Source organism: Dermochelys coriacea, chromosome 6 (assembly GCF_009764565.3).
Source record: "Dermochelys coriacea isolate rDerCor1 chromosome 6, rDerCor1.pri.v4, whole genome shotgun sequence".
NCBI classification, from domain to species: Eukaryota; Metazoa; Chordata; order Testudines; family Dermochelyidae; genus Dermochelys; species Dermochelys coriacea.
The window spans coordinates 41,936,083-41,961,773 of NC_050073.1; positions in this window are offsets into that span (position 1 = coordinate 41,936,083).

The following is a 25,691-nucleotide window of genomic DNA, read 5'->3' on the forward strand; positions in this document are numbered from 1 at the left end:
CTAGCTGCACTGTTCATCCTGCCTGAGTGAGGGAGCATACAAAGGTACTAGGACATCATACTGCTTCAATGGATAATATCCTGCACCTGATGTCATGAGGCAATTTAAACAATATCAATATGATATACAGTAAGTACAGAGCAATTAGTAATGCAGTCAATCATTGTGCTTCCCTCACTGCTGATTTTTTCCATTCTACACTTCACAAACTTCTATTTATTTACAAAAATCTAAAATGGACAGTAATAGAACAGTGCCAAATAATGGGGGTTTTCTCCATTAAAAGAAAAGCACAATAGTTCAATTTTGTACCATTGTGTGATTTGTGTATACTACCCTAAGCCAGCCATGCAGTCTATCACAAACTCTTCCTGGCATTAATAGCTATAGGACTAAAGCTAGGTTTCAGAGTAGCAGCCGTGTTAGTCTGTATTCGCAAAAAGAAAAGGAGTACCCGTGGCACCTTAGAGACTAACAAATTTATTAGAGCATAAGCTTTCGTGAGCTACAGCTCACTTCATCGGATGCATTTGGTGGAAAAAGCAGAGGAGAGATTTATACACACACACACACAGAGAACATGAAACAATGGGTTTATCATACACACTGTAAAGAGAGTGATCACTTAAGATAAGCCATCACCAGCAGCGGGGGAGGGGGGGGAAAGGAGGAAAACCTTTCATGGTGACAAGCAAGGTAGGCTAATTCCAGCAGTTAACAAGAATATCAGAGGAACAGTGGGGGGGTGGGGGGGTGGGAGGGAGAAATACCATGGGGAAATAGTTTTACTTTGTGTAATGACTCATTCATTCCCAGTCTCTATTCAAGCCTAAATTAATTGTATCCAGTTTGCAAATTAATTCCAATTCAGCAGTCTCTCGTTGGAATCTGTTTCTGAAGCTTTTTTGTTGAAGTATAGCCACTCTTAGGTCTGTGATCGAGTGACCAGAGAGATTGAAGTGTTCTCCAACTGGTTTTTGAATGTTATAATTCTTGACGTCTGATTTGTGTCCATTCATTCTTTTACGTAGAGACTGTCCAGTTTGGCCAATGTACATGGCAGAGGGGCATTGCTGGCACATGATGGCATATATCACATTGGTAGATGCGCAGGTGAACGAGCCTCTGATAGTGTGGCTGATGTGATTAGGCCCTATGATGGTATCCCCTGAATAGATATGTGGACAGAGTTGGCAACGGGCTTTGTTGCAAGGATAGGTTCCTGGGTTAGTGGTTCTGTTGTGTGGTGTATGGTTGCTGGTGAGTATTTGCTTCAGATTGGGGGGCTGTCTGTAAGCAAGGACTGGTCTGTCTCCCAAGATCTGTGAGAGTGATGGGTCGTCCTTCAGGATAGGTTGTAGATCCTTGATGATGCGTTGGAGAGGTTTTAGTTGGGGGCTGAAGGTGGTGGCTAGTGGCGTTCTATTGTTTTCTTTGTTGGGCCTGTCCTGTAGTAGGTGACTTCTGGGTACTCTTCTGGCTCTGTCAATCTGTTTCTTCACTTCAGCAGGTGGGTATTGTAGTTGTAGGAATGCATGATAGAGATCTTGTAGGTGTTTGTCTCTGTCTGAGGGGTTGGAGCAAATGCGGTTATATCGTAGCGCTTGGCTGTAGACAATGGATCGAGTGGTATGATCTGGATGAAAGCTAGAGGCATGTAGGTAGGAATAGCGGTCAGTAAGTTTCCGATATAGGTTTATGTGCCCATCGCTTATTAGCACCGTAGTGTCCAGGAAGTGGATCTCTTGTGTGGACTGGTCCAGGCTGAGGTTGATGGTGGGATGGAAATTGTTGAAATCATGGTGGAATTCCTCAAGAGCTTCTTTTCCATGGGTCCAGATGATGAAGATGTCATCAATGTAGCACAAATAGAGTAGGGGCATTAGGGGACGAGAGATGAGGAAGCGTTGTTCTAAGTCAGCCATAAAAATGTTGGCATACTGTGGGGCCATGCGGGTACCCATCGCAGTGCCGCTGATTTGAAGGTATACCTTGTCACCAAATGTGAAATAGTTATGGGTCAGGACAAAGTCACAAAGTTCAGCCACCAGGTTAGCCGTGACAGTATCGGGGATACTGTTCCTGACGGCTTGTAGTCCATCTTTGTGTGGAATGTTGGTGTAGAGGGCTTCTACATCCATAGTGGCTAGGATGGTGTTTTTAGGAAGATCACCAATGGACTGTAGTTTCCTCAGGAAGTCAGTGGTGTCTCGAAGATAGCTGGGAGTGCTGGTAACGAAGGGCCTGAGGAGGGAGTCTACATAACCAGACAATCCTGCTGTCAGGGTGCCAATGCCTGAGATGATGGGGCGTCCAGGATTTCCAGGTTTATGGATCTTGGGTAGCAGATAGAATACCCCAGGTCGGGGCTCCAGGGGTGTGTCTGTGCGGATTTGTTCTTGTGCTTTTTCAGGGAGTTTCTTGAGCAAATGCTGTAGTTTCTTTTGGTAACTCTCAGTGGGATCAGAGGGTAATGGCTTGTAGAAAGTGGTGTTGGAGAGCTGCCTAGTAGCCTCTTGTTCATACTCCGACCTATTCATGATGACGACAGCACCTCCTTTGTCAGCCTTTTTGATTATGATGTCAGAGTTGTTTCTGAGGCTGTGGATGGCACTGTGTTCTGCATGGCTGAGGTTATGGGGTAAGCGATGCTGCTTTTCCACAATTTCAGCTCGTGCACGTCGGCGGAAGCAGTCTATGTAGAAATCCAGGCTGCTGTTTCGACCTTCAGGAGGAGTCCACCCAGAATCCTTCTTTTTGTAGTGTTGGCAGGAAGGTCTCTGTGGGTTAATATGTTGGTCAGAGGTGTGTTGGAAATATTCCTTGAGTCTGAGACGTCGAAAATAGGATTCTAGGTCACCACAGAACTGTATCATGTTCGTGGGAGTGGAGGGGCAAAAGGAGAGGCCCCGAGATAGGACAGATTCTTCTGCTGGGCTAAGAGTATAGTTGGATAGATTAACAATATTGCTGGGTGGGTTACAGGAACCATTGTTGTGGCCCCTTGTGTGGACTAAAGCTGTATTTGTTATTTCACATAGACATATTCCCTCTATTAACTTTTGGATAATACCACGAGCTCATCTAATGAAAAATAATGGTTTTACACCAAAAATTCAGAACTGTTTCTTTCCAAAAAGCATCCAGGTGAAGAAGAGAAGAACACTAGCTCATATAGCCCCCAGCCTTATCTGGAAAGAACTGTCTGAATATATCAAATCTTCCCTTGTGAGGATTTGTGACACATAAAAATTTGTATGAATACCATTTTTTTTCACTTCTGCAGTCTCTAAGCATCTGAGCAATGCATTTGATACGGTTGATTATAACAGTCTATTGGATAAATTAGCCTCCTAGGGTTTGATGGTTCAACTCTGAAATGGATCACTACATATGCAAATCTAATATGCTGAAGAGAGAGTTTTTTCAGGGAATTTTCCACTCCTTTTTCTAAGTTATCAGAACTTGCAAATTATTACAATGCTCCCTTGTCTAGTACTATCTTCTTGTATATTAAAAACACAAATATCTAACCTATGATGTGTCTACATGTCAGACAAGTAATCTAGGGATTGGGTACAGTGGTGATTCTGTGATAAGGGACACGGAGAGGATGCAAAATCATTTGAACACCCCACACTGGAATTTTATTATTTATTTTCTTTAGTTCTAGGATTTTTATTTATTTTTTAAAGTGAAAGGTTTTAGTGGCAGTGAAAAACACTGAGGTTGAGATGCCTGAAGATTGAAATCTTTCTATCCATAGATCAGATATGGCAAGTCATGGGCAATGCAAGCTGCTCTTACTTTGCCCTGCTAATGTGCCTCGCCCCTGACTTGGGGCCACAGCTAGTGACTGAATCATTGGTCTCTCTGTTGAGACTGCCAGAAGGATTTCAACTGCTGCTGGTATATTGTTTTGCTTTTCATCTGGCCATTTGCCTCTTTTCTGTATAAGCCATTAAAAAGCCAACATTTGTCAGGCATCACCATACACACACATATATTCTAGATATAGGGAATAATTGTGGTAATCCCAGATACCATTGTGGGTGATAGGTAGCCCAGATTTTCTTTCACTATAAGACACTTGTGGCAGGACAAGTGCAGGGCCACCTGATTCTCAGCACCTTCAGGGCTGCTCTAACTTATGCAAGCTAACTGCAGTCCCCAAGAGACTGTATCCCAGTTTAAAACCGGCAAAGCACAGGTGTGCCCCCCCCACACATATGCCGTCTACATCACATTGGGGGACAACTGGTGTAGGAGTTGGTTATGCTGCTTTATGAGAGCTCAGCGCTCCCCTACATAGGAGGGGGAATTCTTACCTGGTCAGCTGGGGGCAGAGTCCACCACTTTGCACAATTTGAGCATTGCAAAGAATCTAAAACAGCAAAAGAATCTGAACCACTGTGGGCAAATACTGACCTTTTAGTGGTGACCACCCCTGACAAAATCCTGAAATGTTTTCATCTAGCATTAAAGCAAATGATTGCTGAACTGCTTACCTTTTATTGCTATTCTTAGTTCACTTTCAAAACAAGCCTCTCCATACGAATGAGGCAGCAGGCTCCTGAACGTTTTTCTAATGAGTTTTATGTTAATCATTTTGCTATTTATTTAAGAAAAGTGAGTGATTAATTAGATTTTCTTTCTTGACTTCAATAATGTTTTGATTTTTTACAGAATGACAGCTTCTTGCTATGTCATAAATTCAGAAACATAAACAGCCAGAGCCTCAGTTGGTGTAAATCGGTATAGACTTATTGACTTCAAGGAAGATGTGCTGAATTACACCAACTGAAGAGCTGGCTCATATATTTCAGTGCTAGGAATTATCAGCTAAAATACAAAAGCTGGAATTCTACTATGTATTGCATTTTGGCATAATGCTCCTGGCAGAAATAAGACCAAACCTCTGTGGAACTGGCCACTTTATTATTACCCTGGGGCAATGGGATCCTGGAGTGGCGCAGAGCCAATATGCCAACCAGCCACATTCCTGTTTGGTTGCATAACAGGCATTCTAGGAGAAAGGAGGCATACCCAGGGTGTCTTAAACCCCAGCAATTTCTTTCCACTGGGATGGAATTGGCAGCAGATGCAACTTAAAGCAACCTTCAGGTCATTGGTTTCAGGACTTTGGAAGCCCAAAAGTAGATTGAAGTTATCTTTGTACTGTGCCATACATTTTTGGGTGAATCTGAGCTTCTTAGCATGAAAGTTTTGTGTATATAACTGGAGATGAGCTCAAGGAGGCAAATTGGGAATCAACTAATACAGGACCTGAATAGACATTTTATTCTGAATAATTATCTATTTATTCTTTCTACAGCATCAAAAATGTGCTACCAGCTTACAGAAAGGAAGGGGGGGGGAAAAGGTCTTTGCTTTAAAGAATTTGCAATCAAAATGGCCAAATAATCGAGGGATGGGGTATGAATAAAAGCCATGATAATGAATAATGTAATTTTTAGAGTGGATCTGAAAGTGTTTGGGGTTTCTTCTCTGAAGAAGAAAAGGATAGAAACTGTGGCTCTTTTAGAATTTATTTGCAGTGTTGCTGTGTGGGTCCCAGGATATAAGAGAGACAAGGTGGATGAGTTTCAGAGTAGCAGCCATGTTAGTCTGTATTCGCAAAAAGAAAAGGAGTACTTGTGGCACCTTAGAGACTAACAAATTTATTAGAGCATAAGCTTTCGTGAGCTACAGCTCAGTTCATCGGATGCATCCGATGAAATGAGCTGTAGCTCACGAAAACTTATGCTCTAATAAATTTGTTAGTCTCTAAGGTGCCACAAGTACTCCTTTTCTTTTTAAGGTGGATGAGGTAATATCTTTTACTGGACCAACTTCTTTTGGTGAACAAGCTTTCAAGCTACAGAAGAATAAGCTTTAGCAGAATAAGAGCTCTCTGTAACACAAAAGCTTGTCTCTTTCCTCCTCTTCTCTCTCTTTTAAAAGTCAATTTGATGGATGAACTTAAAGGAAGAGAAGGAAGAGCCATGATAAAATGAGTTAGGGTGAGAGTTCCAGGAATGCAAGACACATGGAAGAAGCCCAAAGATAAGAGTGGGAGCAAAAACATAGTAGGGAGAGGTTAGTTGTGTGGCTTGGGTGGTTGTCAGCAAAGCAAAGACTCTGTTTGGGTTGATTGGTAGGAAATATTTACAGACCCTTTTCCTATACGATGATATAATTAATGCAATTTTTTGTAAATTGATGCTTCTTAGTATGCACATCATTTTAACAGATATGAAATTGATTGGCAAGTTTAGGCCTCTAATAGTTTCTAAGATTCACAGCAATTAGAATTAATTTGCCTTTCAGAATATTTCTATCTCCCTAACCACACTAAATAAAGCAACTGACATATGGCTTGTGTAGCAGATGGATCAACTGCAGCACATAGTCAGCTGTGTAGATTTGGTGCATAGCTGCCAATTAATTTGGGGTATGATAGCTAAGAAACAAAAACTAATTTGTGTGTTTGCTGGGTGAAGGTGTGGTGGGAATAGCATCTGTTTCTTCCACCAGCAAGTAAGTATCTTTTCAAATATCCCTCACAAGGTCAATACTTGAGCCTTGTGTCATTATGTACTCCTTTTGTGACTTTGAATCACTGCATCCTGTCTCTGCTGTAGAACTGGTGGATAGTTTTTATTGGAATGAGCAAGTACAAGTAGTATCAAACTTTGCATGCTTGGCTAATTGAGGTTAAACATACCTGACACTGAAGGATTGGTTCACAGAAGTGGGTTCCTGCAGATTTGGTAAGAGATTTGGCTTCTCTATGAAAACCTCTTAGAGGATTCTATATAAGCCCAATTCAGCCCCCCTATGGCCTCACTGGAAATCAGACAAGACCTTGTATGCTGAAATGTACTCTTGTAATTGCATCTCACTGCTGGGAATCAGTAACTGATGAGTTATAATACCAGCTTTGATAATGATTCTGAAATCTTGGGCAATTCTCTTAGCCTTTCCACATCTGTGAAATTAATATTGCCTACTTAAAGAAGTGGTGAGGATAAATTAAATTAGTTCTGATCCACAGCTGGTGTACATCAATGTAGCTCCAATGAAATCAGTGTAGCTATGCTGATTCCACCAGCTGAGAATGTGGCTCAATATTTTAAAAGTTCTTTAAACATTAAAGCTGTTCCAATTAGATGCCTAACTCCTTTAGGTGCCTTCAAAAATCCTATCACGAATGTGCACTGTAGATGGTAAAGTTTTTTAAGTGCATATATTGCAGCAGCTAGGACTGCCCATTCAGTTGTCCAACTCAAAATCTTTTGAGGATCACCTATCACGGTCTGCTAAACTTTCTATTATAATCTGCTAGGCTCATAAAATACTATGTTAATCACCTCACTTATGTTTTTTAAACTGTGCTATTAAGTTTAAAGCTTCAAACAGGTTCAGCCCTCAAGCATTCTTAGAGAGATGGAAGCCCACAAGGCTCTTCCTCTTGTAATCCTGTCACACATTTCCAATGTGCTTGACATTTTTTCAGTAGCTCATCTCCCTTGAAACCTGAAAAAAGAGAGGTGCCTTTTAATTATTCTTTGGGCCAAATTCAGCAATAATAAAAAAGGGCTATATATTACATATTTGTAAGTAGATCTAGAGGATTCTGAGTTGGTGTAACTTACATTTTGAGAGTAAACTGGAAGAAAGTGGAAGTTGCAGCTTAGAGTCCTTTACGCACTCCTCTGAATCTGGCCAGTTTAAAAAAAAGCAGCTCTGTATTTAAAGTAAGAATATTGCACATATAAAAAATTCAGACACATCACAGTTCTTTACTGTCGTAAATGGGCACAGGCCCATGCAATGGCGCTACTCTGATTTATGCCATGTGACAATCTGAAGAGCTCTGTTTCATCCGCCTTTCCTGTGCATGTTTATAATCTATGATCATGTAATGATGACTTCCATTGATGGGCTTCCATTTCACACCCCTTGGAGACTATTTCCTAATTGAATAGACTTCATTCTAAGTATATTTTTCCTAACAGGCTGTCTGTTTCTTTGACAAGTTTCTCTTAAGATATAAATAATTACATGCATTGGGTTTTCATAAACCTGGTCATATTTTGAATACATTATTCAGGTTGAGAGTAGGGCTAGTGAAAAATTCTCCATCAAAATAGGCTTTAAAAATAAAATTGTATTTGTCTAAACAAACCTTTTTGTAAAAAGTGACTACTGTCCATGAAAAATTTAGAGTAAACACCCAGAACCCCAAAAGATTTTGGTTTTCTTGAAAAATATCTATTCAGTGCCTTATCGTCCCATTCTCCTCAATGGGATGGGTTCCCAAGTTGACAACATCTCTCATGATGAACTGTTATTGGCTCAGCAAGAGAATAGACCATAGTGCATCATAAAAGATGTGACCTGGCCAGGGAGCCAGTCCCATAGATTCATCCAAGGATTCAATGAGCCCTTTTGGCCACAGCATTGCACTGGGAGGTCGTGGCCAACTGATTACCAACATGCCTCACTGAGATGACTATTCCTCAGGATGACTTCCCCCCATCCTGTAAGCATAGCCCACATTCTTTGATCCTAGATATATACATTTACATTTGGACATATTAAAACATATATTGTTTACTTGCTTCCAGGTTGTTTTCTTCATGAATCACCATTCCCCAAATCTTTGTATCATCTGCAAACTTTTATCCATGATGGTTTTAGGTTATCTTCCCAGACACTGAGAAAAATGTTAAATTGCATATGGCCAAGAACCAATCTCTACAGGATAACACTAGAAACACATCTGCTCAGCTATGATTCCTTGTTTATTTTTAATCCACTTAATGTTTGCCATGTTAATTTTGTATCATTATACATTATATAATTTTTCATTCATTATTCTACCCTCTTTTAAAACTTTATTAATTCAGTTTCTTTGAAAAAGGAAGCGTGTCTCATAATGTTTGAACTGCTTTAATTACTTTAATATTAAAGCAGAAAAAAGATGGTCACAATTTATGTGATTTCTGCCCCATAGCTCTATTGAACACAGATTAAAAAATAATTGAAATTTTTTTAGCAACATGAGTGAACACCACCATCCCATCAATTACATGCAGATGAGGTTGATTTTATTAAAGGAAGGATGGCTGTTGATAATATGAGAAAAATTGCTCACTTGATCCAGCAAGCTCAGATGTTCCCTGTATAGCCTTACCTATAGATGCAGAGAAAGCCTTGGATAAGGTTCAGTGGCCTTATCTACTGATTATCCTAAAATATTCAGATTTGGAAGCATATTCCTGAATTGGGTCAGTGTATATATATACACACAAAACTCACTCCTTGCTTCACTATCAACTAATTGAATTATTTCTCCCACATTTCAACTAGAGAGAGACATGACAGGGCTGTTCCCTTCACCCCTCCTTTTTAATCTCTCTTGAAGCACTGGAAATGTACATACATCAGCACTAAAGGTGTGACTATAAAATGAAAAATACTAAGTTTATATGCTGATGACTTTTTGTACCATTGAAGAATCCATCTTCATCAGTCCCATTATTATTGAATGTAGTTCATATTTTTGAAAGATCTCTGGTTTTCACATTAAGTGGAATAAATTAAGGGGAAGCAAAAGTGGATGGGAATCTGGGAGGCAGTGACCATGAGTTGGTTGAGTTCAGGATCCTGACGCAGGGAAGAAAGGTAAGCAGCAGGATACGGACCCTGGACTTCAGGAAAGCAGACTTTGACTCCCTCAGGGAACAGATGGCCAGGATCCCCTGGGGGACTAACATGAAAGGGAAGGGAGTCCAGGAGAGCTGGCTGTATTTCAAGGAATCCCTGTTGAGGTTACAGGGACAAACCATCCCGATGAGTCGAAAGAATAGTAAATATGGCAGGCGACCAGCTTGGCTTAATGGTGAAATCTTAGCGGATCTTAAACATAAAAAAGAAGCTTACAAGAAGTGGAAGGTTGGACATATGACCAGGGAAGAGTATAAAAATATTGCTCGGGCATGTAGGAAAGATATCAGGAGGGCCAAATCGCACCTGGAGCTGCAGCTAGCAAGAGATGTCAAGAGTAACAAGAAGGGTTTCTTCAGGTATGTTGGCAACAAGAAGAAAGCCAAGGAAAGTGTGGGCCCCTTACTGAATGAGGGAGGCAAGCTAGTGACAGAGGATGTGGAAAAAGCTAATGTACTCAATGCTTTTTTTGCCTCTGTTTTCACTAACAAGGTCAGCTCCCAGACTGCTGTGCTGGGCATCACAAAATGGGGAAGAGATGGCCAGCCCTCTGTAGAGATAGAGGTGGTAGGGACTATTTAGAAAAGCTGGACGTGCACAAGTCCATGGGGCCGGACGAATTGCATCCGAGAGTGCTGAGGGAATTGGCGGCTGTGATTGCAGAGCCCTTGGCCATTATCTTTGAAAACTCGTGGCGAACGGGGGAAGTCCCGGATGACTGGAAAAAGGCTAATGTAGTGCCCATCTTTAAAAAAGGGAAGAAGGAGGATCCTGGGAATTACAGGCCAGTCAGCCTCACCTCAGTCCCTGGAAAAATCATGGAGCAGGTCCTCAAAGAATCAATCCTGAAGCACTTAGAGGAGAGGAAAGTGATCAGGAACAGTCAGCATGGATTCACCAAGGGAAGGTCATGCCTGACTAATCTAATCGCCTTTTATGATGAGATTACTGGTTCTGTGGATGAAGGGAAAGCAGTGGATGTATTGTTTCTTGACTTTAGCAAAGCTTTTGACACGGTCTCCCACAGCATTCTTGTCAGCAAGTTAAGGAAGTATGGGCTGGATGAATGCACTATAAGGTGGGTAGAAAGCTGGCTAGATTGTCGGGCTCAACGGGTAGTGATCAATGGCTCCATGTCTAGTTGGCAGCCGGTGTCAAGTGGAGTGCCCCAGGGGTCGGTCCTGGGGCCCGTTTTGTTCAATATCTTCATAAATGATCTGGAGGATGGTGTGGATTGCACTCTCAGCAAATTTGCGGATGATACTAAACTGGGAGGAGTGGTAGATACGCTGGAGGGGAGGGATAGGATACAGAAGGACCTAGACAAATTGGAGGATTGGGCCAAAAGAAATCTAATGAGGTTCAATAAGCCTAAGTGCAGGACCCTGCACTTAGGATGGAAGAATCCAATGCACCGCTACAGACTAGGGACCGAATGGCTCGGCAGCAGTTCTGCGGAAAAGGACCTAGGGGTGACAGTGGACGAGAAGCTGGATATGAGTCAGCAGTGTGCCCTTGTTGCCAAGAAGGCCAATGGCATTTTGGGATGTATAAGTAGGGGCATAGCGAGCAGATCGAGGGACGTGATCGTTCCCCTCTATTCGACACTGGTGAGGCCTCATCTGGAGTACTGTGTCCAGTTTTGGGCCCCACACTACAAGAAGGATGTGGATAAATTGGAAAGAGTACAGCGAAGGGCAACAAAAATGATTAGGGGTCTAGAGCACATGACTTACGAGGAGAGGCTGAGGGAGCTGGGATTGTTTAGTCTGCAGAAGAGAAGAATGAGGGGGGATTTGATAGCTGCTTTCAACTACCTGAAAGGGGGTTTCAAAGAGGATGGCTCTAGACTGTTCTCAATGGTAGCAGATGACAGAACGAGGAGTAATGGTCTCAAGTTGCAATGGGGGAGGTTTAGATTGGATATTAGGAAAAACTTTTTCACTAAGAGGGTGGTGAAACACTGGAATGCGTTACCTAGGGAGGTGGTAGAATCTCCTTCCTTAGAGGTTTTTAAGGTCAGGCTTGACAAAGCCCTGGCTAGGATGATTTAACTGGGACTTGGTCCTGCTTTGAGCAGGGGGTTGGACTAGATGACCTTCTGGGGTCCCTTCCAACCCTGATATTCTATGATTCTATGATTCTATGAAATTAGAAGCAATGGCAGGGTGACCATATGTCCCATTTTGGCTAGGGCAATCCTCTTTTTAAGATCTATCTGGGACATCTTGATTTTTTTTGGCAAAAATGGGCATTTGTCCTATTTGCTCTTTGCCAACTGATTATCAGTTGGCAAAGAGCAAATAGGACAAATGCCCAGTTTGCCAAAAAAGTGGGGGGCGCAGAGGAACATTTCATGCGGTGGCAAGCAGTGACAAGAGGCACCGGGCATCTGGGTTCAGGCTGTCAGTCCCCAGCCATGTTGGGCTCAGGCAGTCAGGCCCATCCCCTGATGGTGGTGTGGGGCGAGACTCCAGGTGGCCTCGGCCAACCCCACGCAGGGGGGAGTTTTTACTTTGGGAAATATGGTCAGCCTAAGCAATGGGTTTATCCAAAAGACCAGATGCTTCTCAGTTTCAGCATTTTCCATTTGAAATATCATAGAATCATCGCAATGTAGATCTGGAAGGGACCTTGAAGTCCATCAATTCCAGCCCCTGTGCTGTGGCAGGACCTAGTAAACCTAGACCATCCCTAACAGAAAAGTGTTCAATGATGGGGATTCCACGAACCTCTTTTGGAAGCCTATTCCTATTATAGTTAGAAAGTTTTTCCTAATATCTAACCTAAGCCTCTCTTGCTGCAGATTAAACCCATTACTTCTCATCCTACCTTCAGTGGAAATGCAGAACAATTGTTCACCATCCTCTTTATAACAGTCCTTAACATATCTGGAGACTATGATCAGGTCCCCCCTCAGTTTTCTTTTCTCAAGACAAAACATGCTCAGGTTTTTTTTAATCTTTCCTCATAGGTCATGTTTTCTAAACCTTTTATCATTTTTGTTGCTTTCCTCTGGATTATTTCCAATTTGTCCACATCTTTCCTGGTGTCCAACAGTGGACACAGTAATCCAGCAAGGAAAAAACTTGCAAGGAAATAACTTATTCAGGTATTAAAATTTGTCCTAATCTTCCTAAAATTGTTTCCCTACATATGGACGATATATTAAAAGAAATTTCCAAAGATGTGAAGAAGTGGCATCCCTTTCCTCTATCATTATTGGGGAGAATAGAAATAGCCAAAATGAATATCTGCTGAAGATTGACATATCATTAGTCTATTGCCTTTCAAGGTCTCTCCCTCTTTGCTCAAATACATAAGCTTTAGCATGCAATTTATCTGGTATTAACACTAGCCTCACTTGTCACACAAGACCCTTAAAAAATCCTGGGCAACTGTAGATATGGGACTGACAAATCTGTATCTATATTATCTAGTATTACAAATGCATCCTATTGTAAGGTGGTTCCCCTTCACTAGTACTGAATGCACATTGGCCTGGCCTGAGATTGAAAAAAACTTTAGCTATGCCATTCAGATCCCTCTCTTTTTTTAATATACCTTAAAAGCTACCCATACCCTTAAGGAAAAATCCAGTCTTCGCATGTACATGGAGCATCCTGCAATGCATTAAGATGATTACAGCATCCAATCTTACTGCTTTCTCTTCTTGTACTACTATGGGATAACCCAGGGATCAGGATCAAGGCCAACTCCATGCTTAAAACAATTTGGATAGAAAAAGGATTAACAAAAATTAAAGATATAATACAAGATGATAGATTGGCCTCCTTTGATTACGTATGTAACAAATATCAGTTACCGCTATCTCTCAGTTCTTTTTTTCAAAGGCTATACTAAAGGATTCATGCATGAATAGGGAACAATTGGTCTGTTTCAACTTTCTCACCTCCAGAAGAACATGTTAAGAAATATGGAAACAAAAGTCACTGCATATGAATTACTTACTTACATCTCAAGCGCAGTCTCAAAGAAAAATGAATTTAGCTTTACTATCACAACAGAAACCTGGGAGGATATATGGCTTAATGTGAAAGATACTTCAATTTTCTTATCCTTGCAGTTCTTCCAGAACAAGATATTAAACAAATACCACTGGATTTGAGAATGTTTCTTTCAAGCTAGTTTGGCAAAACACAATGAATGCTGGAAATGCAAACAGCCAACTGCTAACTTTTCACCTCTTTTCCTGTCAAAAAATGCACGTGTTCTGGAACACCATATTCAGTGCTCTTTCAAAAAACTTTATGTGTTGCTATATTTCCTTCTCCAGGCTTGTGTATTTTAGGAATGCTGGATGAGAACTGGTATTACCAGTTAACATTAAGAAATTGATTGCAGTAACTATTTTAGTGGCCAAAAGAGTTATTCTGAGAAAATGGAAATCTGCAATTCCTCCCTCATACAGATGGGTTTGGTGAGCTCTCCACTACTGCATTAATGGAAAAATGAGTCTAACAGAAACAATTAGAAAAAATATGAAGTCACACATGACACAATTGCATACTTTTGCAGTTTAATATATTTTAGTCTTTGATACTCATAGGTTATGTTAGTCACTTTAATAATTGATGCATGACTTCTGCTGGTTCAGGTTTTTTGTTTGTTTTATCCAGGTTTTGAAAATAATGAACAGTGAATTTTATTTCCGTCTTGTGCATTTTTGTTTTATATAAAAACAATAAAAATAAATTTAAATTAATTCAGTCCCATCTCATGGATTTCAAGGCCAGAAGGAATTATTGTGATAATCTAGTCTGACCTCCTGTATAACACAGGCCATAGAACTTCCCAAAAATAATTCCTACAGCAGATCTTTTAGAAAAACATCCAATCTTGATTTTAAAATTGTCAGCAATGAAGAATCCACCATGACCTTGGTAAATTGTTCCAATGGTTAATTACTCTCACCATTAAAAATGTACATGCTATTTCTAGTCTGAATTTTTCTAGCTTCAGCTTCCAGCCATGGCATCACGTTATATGTTTCTTTGCTTGACTGAAGAGCCCATTATTAAATATTTGTTCCCATGTAGATACTTATAGACTGTAATCATGTCACCCCTTAATCTCCTTTTTGTTTAGCTAAATATAGTGAGCTCTTGAGTCTATCACTATCAGGCATGTTTTCTATACCTTTAATCATTCTCATGGCTTTTCTCAGAGCCCTCTCCAGTTTATCAACATCCTTCATGAATTGTGGGCATCATAACTGGACACTGTTCCAGCAGTGGTTGACATGCCAAATATAGAGGTAAAATAACCTCTCTACTCTTACTCAAGATTCCCGTTTATCAACCACTCCATAATTCTGCCTTGGACCAGAGTCAGGCCTATTATTACTCCATTAGAGAAAGGGGACATGAAGCACCTGAACTAGAATTCCTTGAGGCACCACTGCAGCATTTCTAAATTGGATTTTCAGTTTTCAGACAATTTTTTTTGGGGGGGGAGGGTGGGTCAGACAAACATTTTCAATTCAGGTTTTTGCTGAAATAATAAATAAAGTCCCCCTTTTACAACCAGCTCTAGTTGACAGACTTTACAGATCTCTAAGCAGAATAAGTTGTTTATCTGCATTTACTCTGCCAGTCCTCTGAAAACAAGGCTCAACTGCTGTGAACAGAAGAGTCTTTTCCTTTTTCACAAGAAATTTTCTAAGTTTTTGAACATATTTATCATAATGATGACTAATAAAAGAATTAACCTGACATTGACAGCTGCCTACATAATCATAGAAAGCAAGACCTTCTGTCATTCTTTGAGTGTGGTGATATATCCAGGATCATTATAAAGGCATATTTCTCTTTTACAAAAAGCCAGTGGCCTGCTTTTGTACCACTGTAACAATGCCTGAGATCACACGCTTTCATCCTGAAGTCCCTAATGGATTTCCAGTCAGCTACAGTTCTCAATATCAATGGAAGTTTTGCCTAAATAAGAAATGACTAGAAACTTTGGAATCTGGTCCACAGTATAAGGCAGATGAGTCTGGTTATATAATTAAAAGGCTAAAATTGTGTTGTTTAATAGACTATGCCAGTTCTATATTTGTAAAACGTATGTATGGAGAACATAGGACATTTCTGTTTAAATTTATGAAAAATATGAGACTCTGTTTCCCCACTCACTTTTCTATTGTGACCTACTAGGACAGAAAGGGGTTAATTTCTTCTCTGGGACAAGGACATAAGAGATTGTCTACATGGGGAAAATGCCTGGAATAGCCATAGCTGAATACTTAGTGCTCTCTAATGCAACATATGGGAACTCGTATTCTACACTGTGAATGCCTTTGTGCAGTTTAAGTTAAGCCACTCCAAAAGGCATTCTGAATGAGGAATAAGGATTAAACAGGCACAGTTAGTGCAGAATACCAATTGTGTTTTAATAGCTCTTTCACACTAACTTCCCCATGAATTTCCCAGGTAGACAAGCCCTAACAGGTGGGTGTTGGTCAAGTAGGCACATCTGGATTGGTGTGAATGAACTATCAAGACCTATCCACATGTGACCAGACTTACCTTGGAGATACAAGAAAAGACCAATGACCAGGTATTTTTAAGGAATGGCAGTCAAGGCCGAGGCAGAACATATAAAAACAGCATGACTAGAGCTTGAAATGAAGAATTGAGGTGTCAGAGAAATGTTATAAGAACTCTGCTGCCCAGTGCAGAGAGAGAGAAATTGGGCTAGAATGGCTGGAGTGCTCCCAGTTTGGAAAGATGTGTAAACTTTGCTGTTTCATTCTAACCTAAGAATCCTAACATACTGTATTCCAGCTGACTAATAAAAGCTGTCTTGTTTGGAAAAGGCCGATTTCTGCCATTACAAACATCTGCTTTTGCATCACTCCCAACGGGCTAAAGCCTCTAACAGGAGTTCAAGTTCTTTTGGACTTCTCTGGAGAAACCATGATGAGAAACAATGGTGCCAAAGTTAGGGCCCAGACTATTGGTAGTTTCGGCCAGAGGTCTCCCTCTTGCAAACAAATGGAGGCTGAGGGCCTAGCAACAAAAAGAATATGCTCCCTGAGAGACTGTATAAAGGTTTCAGAGTAGCAGCTGTGTTAGTCTGTATCCACAAAAAGAAAAGGAGTACTTGTGGCACCCTAGAGACTAACAAATTTATTTGAGCATAAGCTTCCGTGAGCTACAGCTCACTTCATCGGATGCAAAAGCTTATGCTTAAATAAATTTGTTAGTCTCTAAGGTGCCACAAGACCTCCTTTTCTTTTTTGAAAAGGTTAGAAGTAAACTCACCCTTGGGATCCATGACAATAAGGCTAGGCAAAGAAAATAAGAATCTGTCCAACATTTTAGCTGAACAGAAAGAATCTTTTTTAGGTTTCAAACTATTCTGATAAGTTTCATCTCTCCCTTTTCTGAGCCCCCAACCCCAGCCGAGTTTTGGTGAAATCCATCTTGGAATCTCAGCAGATACAGACACTTGTAATGAGTTCTATATTCAATTCTTATGGCTTCAGAGCTTTCCAAAGCAAAGATATGAGGAGATGCGACATCAGGTAATAATCCTCATAATGCGCAAGATTTCATGATGGCCTCCACTCAGAGCCCAGCAGAAATAGTACCAGTCCTGAGAAGAAGTTGAGTTGGAGAACCAATCATGGGACTAGGCGAAAGAATTGTGTCCAGGGCTACTATTTGGGTTAGGAAACATGAACTGCATTCATGAGTCTGTTTGGGGTTGGGAAGGTGGAGATGAGGATAAAAGTAGTGTAAAGATGGGGCCAAGAGGAAAAGATTTGTTTGGGAGATGGGTAGGAAGCAGAGAGAAAATAAGATCTCCCAAGATTTGACATTTCAGGCTCAATTCAATACTTGATTAAAAGACATGATTTTTTAAGATAAAAAAGGTTACTAGTACAATGCACCTCATTGCCTCTGGCAATAGATTCATGCCATAGAGGTTGTGGATGAACTAAAAAGTCAAAGAATCAGTAAATGCTTCGTTAATAAGCAGCTAAAGATGACGATATATGGAGGACATTCTGGTAAAGCTCCTGTGAATTGCCTATACAGAAAATAAAATTCTACCTGAATAATGTTCCACATTTCCAGACTTGCCAAAAGGAAAAATTACAGAGATTTCTTGACAATTTCCCAGCTGAGATTGCCAGGTAGAATTATGTCTGATTGAATTAATTAGCCCAAATTTTCTCCTGCATCTAATCTCCTTTCCAGAATGTATTACTTATGATCATTTGAAAAATGAAAGGAATAAAATAATAACCCATCTCTAACACAAATAAAGGAGTTTGAATTAAGGACCATAACATTAATTTTGTCATAGAAGGAGAAAAGGAGAAATAACTAGAAGCAAATTATAACATTAGGAAAAACAAATTTTAAAGAAACATTAAATATTACAAATAATTTGGACCTAATACTACTAAGCTAAATTATATATTGGGGTTTAGTTACAGATCCTTTGCATGTCTGAGTATTGTTTATTGTTGGTGTACCAGGCATGCTGTAGGATCATCCCTCAAAGATACTCTTATTTTGGAAGATTTTTCCTACATACTTCATTATGGGCCTGATCCAAAGCCTACCGAAGTTAATGAAAGAACTCCTGATGCCTTCAATGGGCTCTGGAGTACACAGCTATGCCTTTTTCTTTTTTCTCCTCCTTTTATTTGCTTGTTCTTATCCTCTTCTCTGTTTCTTTTTTATTCACCTTATATTACAAGAGCACTTTCTTTGTATGTGTTTAATTGTCCTATTCTATAGTCTAGATAGGGATTTCTATCACACTCAGTACCCTGGTACCTAAGTCAATTATTTGAAATCAATGGGCCTAAGGGTCTCCTCTCACTTACATTTGTTCTACATCAGTAGAACTACATTGATTTCAATACAGTAAATCCTGATTTACGTAGATATAAGCCTGCCGGTACCAGTCAAGTGAGTGTATGTTAATTCTGTTAGATTACCTACAACACCAGCCAAAGGATTTCCCTAGTGGTGATGGCTTTCTTTCTGCAAACCTCTGTCTCTTAAGCAAGTCTGCTTCAGTAATGCTACAGTTAAAAGAAAATGAATGTTTGAAATAAAAATAAGTAAAGGTCATAATTATGACCTCTGTGCTTTCCAGCCCATGACTAATGCTAAGCAGTAAATCATTGCTTAGTACATACATAGTTAAGATTCAATTTGCTCTAAGTATATAGATAGGTGGAAAACAAAAATGCCAACTTTTGAGACACACATGCAATTGAAAAAAATCACTTTGAATTTCACATAACAGGAGCAAAACAAAAGGAAACTTTGAACCTCCTCTGCATTAAGATGATTCATATATTGTGCATTATGACACGTTTGTCACTGTCAGTTGATGTGACTCTGTGTATTTTATTTTGTCAGTCTTCTTCTTTTTAAACTGATGGAGTTCTAAAAGAAAAAGAAATACAATCAAAATGAATGCTGGGAATCACAGCATCTCAGACCTTGAAGAAAATTAACAGTGTTGAGGTCAGAAATATCATATTTTTACCATGTAAAGTATCTGGGGCACCTAGTTTTGTGTGGTGGTTTAGATTCCACAAGGATGAGGAAGATTGCAGAACCATTTCAAAAAAGGAAATAACTAGTTGTAAAGATCAGTTCATAAAAGACTTGAATTAAAAAAACAAAAACAAAACAAAACAAAAAAAACCCCAACTTCTTTAGGAAAATTCAGGGCAATTTACAAAATAAACTGAACATTCCTTCCTGAATGTTCCAAGAAGTTCAATTAAATAGCAAAAGATTATCTCATATCTCTAGAAAGCCAGATGATCTATAGCATTACTCCAAGAAACCCATTTAAGTGTGAAGAAATCACAGACATTACTGTGGGACTGGGCTTCTAATGATATAATCTCTTCTAATAACTCCCGTAACAGAAGGGTGATTGTTCTTTTAAAGAGAAATATCTTTGTCAGCCATGTCCTTTAGCAGCCAAAATAAATGTTAATAGTGAATTTACACATCCTTGGTGATATTGCAGGGGATATTTCAAAAAGCAGTTTTGGTTTAAACAGAATTATGGCTAGATAATCAGAAGTAATGCTTAGCAGCCCTGACATAGAAAAGAGACTAGAAACAAAATCAATGATCTATAAACAAATATACTCAGATTAAATTTCCAGGTCACTTAATCAATATTTTAAAATATTAATAGTTCTTTCTCAGGACTTCTAAATACTTCACAACCTATACAGTATATCTGCATTTTACTTGCTGCAACAGCTAAGAAACTCTCAGTATTTATTAGTAGCAGGATGATCCTACTATCAGTCAAATTTCAATAGATGGATAAGGATGACATCACAAGAAGTCCCCCCTTAACAAGAAGTCCCACTTTACTTCATTGTACTGGAAGTGATGTCACGAGAAATGAAGATGTCACAGGAATGGCAATTTCACAGGAAATGTTAGGACCTAAACCCCTGTTCTTCAGGGATTTGGCCTAATCCTTTTTGACCCATGACATGCAACCAGAAGGCTCATCTTACATATAGGGAAACCAATAATGCCTAAACCAGTGCCTGACAAGCAGTTCCACCCTGAGAAATGATAAAGAAACAACTAAATGCATGAAAAAGCTAAAATGAAAAGTTTCAGAGTAGCAGCCGTGTTAGTCTGTATTCGCAAAAAGAAAAGGAGTACTTGTGGCATCTTAGAGACCAACAAATTTATTAGAGCATAAGCTTTCGTGAGCTACAGGATCCGATGAAGTGATCTGTAGCTCACAAAAGCTTATGCTCAAATAAATTTGTTAGTCTCTAAGGTGCCACAAGTACTCCTTTTCTTTTTCCTAAAATGAAAAGAGAGAGATGTTTTAGAATATGTGCAAAGAGATGTATTAAAAGAAAATAGATATTTATAAATCTAATTGTTAACTAAATGGCCTAGCAGCCCTAAATCAGTGACTGATAAATAGCATTCACTGTCCCTGGAAATGATAAAAAAACTGCAGCTAAATTCATGTAAAGGCTAAAGTGGGGGGAGGTTTAAAATATGTGCAATGAGACTTGTTATGGAAAGAAATACTTGTTTGTAAAAAAAAAAAAAAAAAAAAAAAAAGCCTAACTTAAATTATTAAAATTAAAAGTCACACAAACAGGGAAAAAATTGTTAAAATAGGTGTAGAGAAAAATGTCACTAAGGATATACAAGCTCATGTCTTATTCTCCACTATTTAAATTTGTTTTAAATTTCTTTTAGCAAAATATATGTAGATACATACACACAGCACCAACCCTTACCTCCATCCCAAAACAAAATTCAACAAAAACAACTTGGGAACATTAAGGAAAGCTACACTGAAGTATTGTGAAGTAGTAAATACAAACAAAATGTTCTTAATTGTGGTGAGTGCTTTTTATAGCACTTTCTTACCATGACTTTACTCTTAAAACTTCTGATCCTAAGCTCTCCTTTTCCGGTGATTGCAAAATTTCCTTTCAATAGCTCCCCAAGCATGACCACTGAGGTCAGTTTACTTGATTCAGCCATAGTATGTACAAGGTAATTGTGTGCCTATCATAGGAGGAAATAATGAACTAGTTGAGGAAGCTATAAAGAGAAAATATTTCAGTGAGCAAGATTCTCAGCTTGACTATATCACATCATTTCAAATATCCAATGTTTCACTGGAAGAGCACTATTTGTCTGTCAGACCCATCAATCACTGGATATTTCCTAAAGGTTATTCTTGGAACTGTTAACTTAAACTCTTAATTTAAATACCCCGTGGTTAATAATGCTAGTTAGAAAGAAAACATGTTGCTACTATTGTATAGGCTGATACTTCAGTACTGTAGATACTCTGGTCCCCAATCTATTACATCTTTCACTTAGCATTAATCACTTCTATTTTGTTAGAATGAAATCTCAACCTTTTTTACACTAACATATATGGTATTTGAATACAAGTGCTTGCACATTAATTACCTACTTGAGACTCTTAACTAAGCATTTATACTCTTAATCTTATGGTCACAGTAATCTCCAGATAAATTTGCAACAGGAAACAATATTTGCAACAATCAAAAACTGCATGCAACTCTAGTGTTAAATATGTACTTTGTCCCTATCTGGTCCTCAATAGAGAACATCACACGTTTCAGAGGTTTAGCTTTACTGGTATCTAAAAAGCAATGGCCTACATTTTGCTGCCAGTTTGACCAAGAGTCTACAGAGTAACTCTGTAGATTGATTTCATTTGGGGTCTGAATCTGAACACGGAATTTGGATCAGTAACACCATATGAGCCTAAGACTAAGCTTCCACCCTGTAAGAACCAGCAGGGTTAGAACCTGGGACCATAGGGCCACTTATGCATCCACATCACCTCCACATCATCACAGGAGGCTTAGGCTAGGCTCTCTGGGAGGCCCCTGTCAGGAAAATCAACTGACGGGCCGGGCCAGTTTGTTTACCTGCAACATCTGTGTGTTTGCGTCAGGGAAGCCTGGCTGTTTAAAAATAGCCAGAGCCTCGCGAACCAGCTGAGCGGCAGCGAACCAGCTGAGCAGCGGGGACAGCAGAGCAGCTCACAGCAGGAGTTTGCCTGGGAGTTCGCCTGGAGGGAGCCCAGTGAGGCTTACATCTTGCCAACGTCTCTGAGGAAGCTCATAGTAGGTAGGTGATATGGAAGGGGGGGGTTCAGCTGTTGTGACCTGCACTGGATGTGCCATGTTTGTCTTTCTTCCACAGGACAGAAGCGACTTTGTCTGTACAAAGTGCAAGCTGGTCTCCATATTGGAAGAGAAGATTGAAGGTCTGGAGCAACAGGTAACGACCCTGCGTTGTATACAAGAGACTGAGGATTTTCTGGACCAAACTCAGGATAGGCTTCTAGGGGCACAAAGCTCTAAAGATATAGAGCAGGTTGCACAGAGGAGCCAAGAGGCCAGTGAAGAAGCTTGGCAACCTGTGACCTCCAGAAGAGGTAAGCGGAATGTCCGGGTTCCAGTAACACAGACACAGGTAACTAACCGCTTTCATGTTCTCTCCACAGGTACCATTGCGGAGAGTGGACCAGATGATATGTCTGGGGGGAGAAAGCAGAAGGAGACTCCGCTGGTTGGGAGGCATGAGATGCGATGTCCTGAGGTTGGGGGTTCCACGACCACCACTCCCAAGAGGAGAAGGCGGGTGGTGGTGGTCGGGGACTCTCTCCTCCGGGGGACTGAGTCATCTATCTGCCGCCCTGACCGGGAAAACCGAGAAGTCTGCTGCTTGCCAGGGGCTAAGATTCGTGATGTGACGGAGAGACTGCCGAGACTCATCAAGCCCTCGGATCGCTACCCCTTCCTGCTTCTCCACGTGGGCACCAATGATACTGCCAAGAATGACCTTGAGCGGATCACTGCGGACTACGTGGCTCTGGGAAGAAGGATAAAGGAGTTGGAGGCGCAAGTGGTGTTCTCGTCCATCCTCCCCGTGGAAGGAAAAGGCCTGGGTAGGGACCGTCGAATCGTGGAGGTCAACGAATGGCTACGCAGGTGGTGTCGGAGAGAAGGCTTTGGATTCTTTGACCATGGGATGGTGTTCCATGAAGGAGGAGTGCTGGGCAGAGACGGGCTCCACCTTACGAAGAGAGGGAAGAACATCTTTGCCAGCAGGCTGGCTAACCTAGTGAGGAGGGCTTTAAACTAGGTTCACCGGGGGAAGGAGACCAAAGCCCTGAGGTAAGTGGGAAAGCGGGATACCGGGAGGAAGCACAGGCAGGAATGTCTGTGAGGGGAGGGCTCCTGCCTCATACTGGGAATGAGGGGCGATCAACAGGTTATCTCAAGTGCTTATATACAAATGCACAAAGCCTTGGAAACAAGCAGGGAGAACTGGAGGTCCTGGTGATGTCAAGGAATTATGACGTGATTGGAATAACAGAGACTTGGTGGGATAACTCACATGACTGGAGTACAGTCATGGATGGTTATAAACTGTTCAGGAAGGACAGGCAGGGCAGAAAAGGTGGGGGAGTAGCACTGTATGTAAGGGAGCAGTATGATTGCTCAGAGCTCCGGTACGAAACTGTGGAAAAACCTGAGTGTCTCTGGATTAAGTTTAGAAGTGTGTGCAACAAGAGTGATGTCATGGTGGGAGTCTGCTATAGACCACCGGACCAGGGGGATGAGGTGGATGAGGCTTTCTTCCGGCAACTCACGGAAGCTACTAGATCGCATGCCCTGATTCTCATGGGTGACTTTAATTTTCCTGATATCTGCTGGGAGAGCAATACAGCGGTGCATAGACAATCCAGGAAGTTTTTGGAAAGCGTAGGGGACAATTTCCTGGTGCAAGTGCTAGGGGAGCCAACTAGGGGGAGCGCTTTTCTTGACCTGCTGCTCACAAACCGGGTAGAATTAGTGGGGGAAGCAAAAGTGGATGGGAATCTGGGAGGCAGTGACCATGAGTTGGTTGAGTTCAGGATCCTGACGCAGGGAAGAAAGGTAAGCAGCAGGATACGGACCCTGGACTTCAGGAAAGCAGACTTTGACTCCCTCAGGGAACAGATGGCCAGGATCCCCTGGGGGACTAACATGAAAGGGAAGGGAGTCCAGGAGAGCTGGCTGTATTTCAAGGAATCCCTGTTGAGGTTACAGGGACAAACCATCCCGATGAGTCGAAAGAATAGTAAATATGGCAGGCGACCAGCTTGGCTTAATGGTGAAATCCTAGCGGATCTTAAACATAAAAAGAAGCTTACAAGAAGTGGAAGGTTGGACATATGACCAGGGAAGAGTATAAAAATATTGCTCGGGCATGTAGGAAAGATATCAGGAGGGCCAAATCGTACCTGGAGCTGCAGCTAGCAAGAGATGTCAAGAGTAACAAGAAGGGTTTCTTCAGGTATGTTGGCAACAAGAAGAAAGCCAAGGAAAGTGTGGGCCCCTTACTGAATGAGGGAGGCAAGCTAGTGACAGAGGATGTGGAAAAAGCTAATGTACTCAATGCTTTTTTTGCCTCTGTTTTCACTAACAAGGTCAGCTCCCAGACTGCTGTGCTGGGCATCACAAAATGGGGAAGAGATGGCCAGCCCTCTGTAGAGATAGAGGTGGTTAGGGACTATTTAGAAAAGCTGGACGTGCACAAGTCCATGGGGCCGGACGAATTGCATCCGAGAGTGCTGAAGGAATTGGCGGCTGTGATTGCAGAGCCCTTGGCCATTATCTTTGAAAACTCGTGGCGAACGGGGGAAGTCCCGGATGACTGGAAAAAGGCTAATGTAGTGCCCATCTTTAAAAAAGGGAAGAAGGAGGATCCTGGGAATTACAGGCCAGTCAGCCTCACCTCAGTCCCTGGAAAAATCATGGAGCAGGTCCTCAAAGAATCAATCCTGAAGCACTTAGAGGAGAGGAAAGTGATCAGGAACAGTCAGCATGGATTCACCAAGGGAAGGTCATGCCTGACTAATCTAATCGCCTTTTATGATGAGATTACTGGTTCTGTGGATGAAGGGAAAGCAGTGGATGTATTGTTTCTTGACTTTAGCAAAGCTTTTGACACGGTCTCCCACAGCATTCTTGTCAGCAAGTTAAGGAAGTATGGGCCGGATGAATGCACTATAAGGTGGGTAGAAAGCTGGCTAGATTGTCGGGCTCAACGGGTAGTGATCAATGGCTCCATGTCTAGTTGGCAGCCGGTGTCAAGTGGAGTGCCCCAGGGGTCGGTCCTGGGGCCCGTTTTGTTCAATATCTTCATAAATGATCTGGAGGATGGTGTGGATTGCACTCTCAGCAAATTTGCGGATGATACTAAACTGGGAGGAGTGGTAGATACGCTGGAGGGGAGGGATAGGATACAGAAGGACCTAGACAAATTGGAGGATTGGGCCAAAAGAAATCTAATGAGGTTCAATAAGGATAAGTGCAGGGTCCTGCACTTAGGATGGAAGAATCCAATGCACCGCTACAG